The following is a 6727-nucleotide window of genomic DNA, read 5'->3' as shown; positions in this document are numbered from 1 at the left end:
GAAACATATCGTTCCCTCTCCTTTTGGTACGAGCTTTGTCCGATTGGTTGTCGACGCCGAGCAACGTCCTGAAACACAGCAAAATGAAAAGAGAAATGAGATGGCAGAATCTCTGCAGAAACAGACAGTGCCACACACTTCTAGTGGGTCATAGGTAATGATTGAGAGGGATTCTTTTTGTATGATTCTATATAGTTTTGTAGGGAAACCTTACTCTTTGTGAATTTTGTGTTTTCCTTTACATAAATAAAGACATTTCCACCATCAATTGATGCAGAAAAATTCACCAGAATTCATGAATTTCACACTCAAAATTGTCCCCACCAATGTTAAAATTCAAACCTACACCTTTACATTCTCATCATTTTTGATACAAGACCAACATTATAGACATTCATAGCAGCTTTGTACATACAGCCCCAGGAGGATCCCTGACAGTAACAGACCCTGACAATCAAAATATTCAGCTATTTCATTAATCCCAACAGTTTCTCTCACACAGACCCAGAACATATGCTCATATCTAATACAATTAGAATAGAACCAGCTCTCCAAATAAGTTGCGTTCGAAACTTGCCTTTCATATCACATTAACAGCGGTGCAGCCGGGCAAATCGGCGGCGTAACCACTGATTTAGAATGGTGCCTTTCCACATGAATGCGGCGGGAAGCGCACGCCCACAGTTTTCTAATCGCTCTGTGCACCATCGCGTGGGATTACGGGGATGAACTATTTGCTCCGGATGAATATTAAGGTAAATCAATTTTCCATTTTTCTTTTTAGGACTTCACTTCCATCCGGTGTCAAGCTAATGACGGCACGAGCCCCTGGGACAGGAGTCGTCCATCAAAGGCGTTTTAAAAAGCAGACGCTGAGAGGGCCCCCCCCCCCCGCTCATTAGTTCAAACTAAATTACTTCTGAGGAGAGACGCTCGCAGCTATCATGCCCTGCTTGTATGGGGGGGGGGTTGCCATAATTATGATCTCTTTCATAATGTGCTCAAAAGCAAAAAAACAAGGTAAGGTAAGTGATGGACAGGAGGGATCGAGAGTGGGGGATAGATATATATTGGAGATTTGCATACTGAAAACAAAAGGTTCATTCAAATGTGTGGAGTAAAATGCATCACGTCTCGGTAACAAATTAAAAGACTTAAGGCCCAACTGAACACCCATGGGACATTGGTTTCATGTATTAGATAGACAGTGTGCAAAGTTCCATACACTTGGATAATCAATAACAAAGGGGCATTAAAGCGGTTGTTGAGGCACATGGTGACCCAGCACCTTACTAAGACACTTACTGTTGATTTTCCTTTTCATTTGTCACAAACATCTCTGCATTTTGGTATTCAATTCTCCTTCACTGGTGAAAAAAACTTTTTGAAGTATAACTTTTGAAAACCCAAAGGAAACCATTTGCTGTATCTCAATAAAGCAAGTTAACATTGTTGCTCTGTCATTAGTTTTGCCGTCTGTTAGCACTGTTAGCTGCAAGCCACCGGCTCAGCCGTCGTCATGCTGAGAGCCGTTGAGAGGCAATCACAATGTAGTATTTAGCATCTTTTTAATAACTTAGAATTACATGTATGCCTAAAAGAAAAAAAGAAAAAAAATGGAATGATGCAAAGCACGCAGCGTAGACCACAATATGTTGACTGTCAATTCATGCTGCTAGGGCTGTAACTAACGATTGTTTTTATTATTTAATAATCAACAGATTTTTTGTCACAGTCTGGTTCAGGGTGCAGATGCAGTCAGACTTCTTGTTGACTAGACTGAGTTGTTTTCTGATGGCTGTGTTTTTCCTCCCGTGTTCCTGTACTGCCTGTCCCTCTTTTGCCCATCGTCACACCTCTGAATCAGCCTCGTTGGTTCTTCCCAGTCAATCAGCTCCTTGCCCCGTTCTCCCGCCTAATAACCTCATTCGCTTCACCTGAGCTTCTCCGCCCGTCTCCACCTGCACCTCATCATTGGTTAATCCTTTCAGAAATAAAACATCACAATATAGTCATAAATACCCATCACCATTTCTTAAGAATTACATAAGACAAAGAAAATCAGCAAACCCTCATAAATGTGAAGCTGGAATTAGAGAATGTTTGGTGACCGATCAATTGACATATTGCTTCATTCATTCACACCATGGATCAAACTCCAAAATTCCTGGATTGCACGTTTCCCACAATGCAAGGCAAGGTTATTTGAGTACATTTCATACACAAAGGGCAAACACATCAAATGGGAAACAGCACAGAGAGGTGGGTAGGGCTCATGTAGTAAAAGACAGTCATAGCTGTATTTTGGTCCTAAGACATTGTGAGATTTATGGACAAGCTGCAGTAATCTAAGCTATAGTCTATGACAGTGTGACCTTGGACGATGTCCGCAGAATTCTGAATAAACTAAAGTTACCCTGAGGGTTTTTTATGAGGAGACTTGAGAAAAGACTGTTACAGTAATCTGCATGGACATGCATCCTATATATATTATATTATATATATATACCCTTAACCCTATATATATATATGTTATCGAGTTGTGTACTAGCAATGTCCCAAATGTTTCCAACAGTGTTCTAACCCAAAGAAATTTGTAATTTTAATCAAGGTTATAGTGTTTAAATTTCTCACCTGTCAATGTTGTCTGATCCCCCTAACGCATGTGTCAGCATTTAGGTTGTCCCATCTGATCTCCCATTTTAAGGACATTCCACATGCCTTGTGTAAATCAATGCAATAGAGGCTTCTTAATTTGCTCAGTTGGTTTTAATGGATCACCGTGTGTCCCACTTAACATGCGTAACTCAAACTCCCGTATAAACCCCAAGTTTCCTTCAGGATAGCTGACGCTCACAGTTTTTCCCCCTCTGCATTTACGTGAATATGGTGTATAGAAAGTGTTCAATCATAATTCTCGTGGTGCCCATGTTACCTGAAGGCAACGTTGTTGAGAAAGGTCCTCAGCCTTCTTTGTGATGCTGTCACTCATGATGACGCGTCCCTCTCAGTTGAAGCCACGCCCCCATGCTAGATCAGGGTCAAAAGTCTGAACTGAAAAAAAACGATCTGAAAGTGAAAAAAAGATTTGAAACCGAAAAAAAAAAAATTGAATCTGAAAATATAAAATCTGAAACTGAAAAATACAAGACCTCAAATATCAAAATATATATGAAAGTGAAAAATATAAATGTATTCAAAAAAATTCCAGACTGAATCAAAATTATATTCAACCCAAAAACCTTTTCATTCACTGTTAGAGAAATTCACTCGAAGCCGATGTAAAAGTAATTATCACAGGACATTTATTCTTGCAAAAAGGAGACAGAGTTGAAACACATACAAGTTATGTATCAAGGCTGCTCAGAGGTCTGTCTCTGAGTCTCTGATATTTATACTTCGGATAACACACAAGTGTGTTTGCACAGAATCATTTGCATAAAGCTACGTGGCATGTCTTGAACTCGCCCCTTCCGCACAAGCAACCGTCTTCTTGACGTTTAGTAAGATATACAATTGTCCCCTACAGAAGGTCACAGTGACTGCTAAACGAGGAACATCTGAGGATAACAAGTGTGAAGAGATTTCACACAGTAGTCACAGACTTCACGGAGCCTTGTATGTTAAACAATAAGAACTGGTCATTCTAAAAGTTATTTTTCTCCAACATTCACTTATTTTTATTTTGAATACATTGCTGTATTTTTCAATGTTCAAGACCATAACTTGAACTTTCAGGTTCAAATTATTTTTTTCAAATGATCAAACCCCCCCCCCCCAAAAGGCCATATGATCTGCACTTGTCTACAGGTCAAGCCTGTCGACTTGCTTGCACACCTGTCCAGATCTGGTCACAGTCTGACCGGGTAGAGGGGTTGTGGGTGTAGCCACACTCTGACTGACAGGAACAGCCTCTAACATGGTGGCTCCGTCAGAGTGTGTGTCTGTCCCTGTGATCTCCCCGTGCACTGCTGGGATGGGCTGGGGAACCGGCACTGGTCGCCGTCACCTCCGACCAGTGCCAGTTCCCCAGGATGACTTGTGCACTTGTTGTCAAGGGCAGCTGCAGTATCTCTAGAAACCTGGAGTAATAATTTGAGATCACCAGGTAATTGTGGTGGTTGTGCTCACAAAGGTCCATTGCAATTCTCTTCCAGGGTCGCTCCGGAAGCGGTGTGGAGATGAGAGGTTCCTTTTGTTGTGTTCTTTTCGTGCTGGCCAGTGGACTGCATGACAGGGTGTCCGCGACGATCAGAGTTTTCCCTGGAGCATACTCTGCCACTGGATTGAATCTCATGAGCCTCATGAGGAGACGATGACATCGTATAGGTACATTGTCCAGGCTGCGGCTGTTAATGAGAGGCACTAGCGGCTTGTGGTCAGTGATAGCTTGAACTGCTCCAGTCCATTGAGGTATCTGTCGAACTTCTCGCATGCCCACACACCAGCCAGATCTTACTTTTCTATTTGGGCGTAGCGTGTTTCTGCTTCAGTGAGGCGTCTGGAGCAATAAGCCACAGGTTTCCACTGTTCCCCATGGAGCTGAAGGAGTACACCCCCCAATCCATAAATACTTGCGTCCGCTGACACAGCCGTGGGCTTGCTCAAGTCATAGAAAGCGAGTACTGGTGCAGTTGTCAACAGCTCCTTGATGTGTTCAAATGCTGTTTGTTGTGCATGGCTCCATGTCCATGTATTCTTGTCCTTCAGGAGCTTGTACAGCGGCTGTCCTACCGTTGAGAGTTTGGGGATGTATCTTCCGAGATAATTCACCATTCCCAGTATTCTTCTCAATTCTTGCACATCTGCTGGTGGTGACAGCTGCCGAATAGCTTCCACTTTGTCGGGGTCAAACCGGATCCCAGGCCGGTCAATGAGATGCCCGAGGAACCGCAGCTGACTCTGCCTGATGGAGCACTTCTCACGATTTAGCTTCAGACCAGCTGTCTCTATGCGCTGCATTACCTTCTCCAGGCGACCGTCATGCTCTTCCTCTGTGGCCCCATAGACCAGAATGTCGTCCATGAAGATCTCGACACTCTCCAGGCGACCGTCATGCTCCTCCTCTGTGGCCCCATGGACCAGAATGTCGTCCATGAAGACCTCGACACCTTCCAGCCCCTGCAGGATCTCCATCATCTTCCTCTGGAAGATTTCCGGTGCGCTTGTTATTGCGAACGGTAGCTGCTTGAAGTTGAATCTGCCAAATGGCGTAATGAAGGTAGTGAGCTTACAGCTGTCTGGGTGCAACGATATCTGGAAGAACCCACTGGCGGCATCGAGCGAAGAGAAGACAGTGGCCCCACTCAGCTTTGCTGTAATCTCATCAGTAGTAGGCAGGATATACTGTTCTCTTTTCACAGCGTCATTCAGCCTCTTGAGATCAACACAGATGTGGGCTTTACCTGTGCTCTTCTTCAAGACTGGCACCATGGGTGCACACCAGTCCATGGGCTGTGTCACCCTCTCGATGATGCCATTTCCCTCCATCCTCTGGAGCTCCTCCTGTACCTTTTGCAGCATAGGGAGAGGTACGCGTTGTGCATATGGTTGAGAGTTGTCTTTCAGCAGTATTCTCACCGGTTCAGTCTTTAATGTCCCATGCTCGCCATATGCCCGTGGATGTCCTCTGTCACACACCGTTTCATCCATTCTCCTCACCAGATTCATTTCCACAGACAACGGCCTGCTGAGTAGGTTGTTTGCAGTACGTCCGCGGATGACATATGCTGTGAGTAGGTGAGCCTTTCCTTTGTCGGTCACAGTGCTCTGGATCTGTCCTATGCACTGCAGCTCGCCACCTGGGCTGTCCAGTGGTATATCTGTAGGCTCCAGTGGTCTTTTGGGGATGAGTGAGAGGTAGGTCTCCTCGCGGATGATGTTAACATTGGCCCCTGTGTCGATTTTGAAGTCAACTGGTGTAGAGCCCACCAGCAACTCGACGGCCCATTGCTCTGGTGACTCGCCTGCTTTACTCACAGCCCCAAGAAAGTATGACTGCTGTTGCTCTGTAACCTCACTCACTGCCTTCCTCTACTCCAATGTCCAACTTTGTTGCATGTATTGCATGTGGATTTTCTGGCCAGGCAATTTTCATCTTTACTGTGCCACACTTTCCCACACAGTCCACATTGTCCTTTATTTCCCCCTTTTGGCTTATCGTATTTGCTGCGCTCGTGAGTGACTTCTTGTATCACCCCCGTTGTCTCTCCTTGCATGCTGACTTGCGAAGCAACCTCTTCCGAATGCCTGACTGTCTCTATGGTCAGCGCTAGCGTCAGGTCCTTCGTCAGCTGCAACTTCTGTGAGACGTCTTTGTCAAGTATTCCAACGACGATTCGGTTGCGGATATTCTCATCTCTGCTCACGCCAAATTCGCAATGCTCTGCCAGTTCGTACAAAGCCCTGATAAGTCTCAACTTTCTCTCCCGGTCTTTGCACGCGCAGATGGAAACATGAACGTTCGTGTATTACATTCCTTCTCGGCACAAAGTACTCATCGAACTTTCCAAGCACCCTAACAAAATCATCTCTGTGTCCATCTTCGGTAAATGCAAACAAACGGAAGATGTTCTCCGACTCGCTTCCCATAGCGTATATCAGGCTGCTCACTAGCACAGCGCCATCTTCTTTATCCAGCTTGGTGGCGGTTCTGAATCTCACAAAACGCTGCTTCCACTCCGGCCATTCTCCTGATTTATCGAAGGAAAAGTTTGTCATGACTCGT

This window comes from Cebidichthys violaceus, unplaced genomic scaffold (assembly GCF_023349555.1).
Source record: "Cebidichthys violaceus isolate CVI_PGR_0920_01 unplaced genomic scaffold, fCebVio1.0.p SCAF_22, whole genome shotgun sequence".
Taxonomy (NCBI): Eukaryota; Metazoa; Chordata; class Actinopteri; order Perciformes; family Stichaeidae; genus Cebidichthys; species Cebidichthys violaceus.
Note: the sequence above shows the minus strand (reverse complement) of the source record.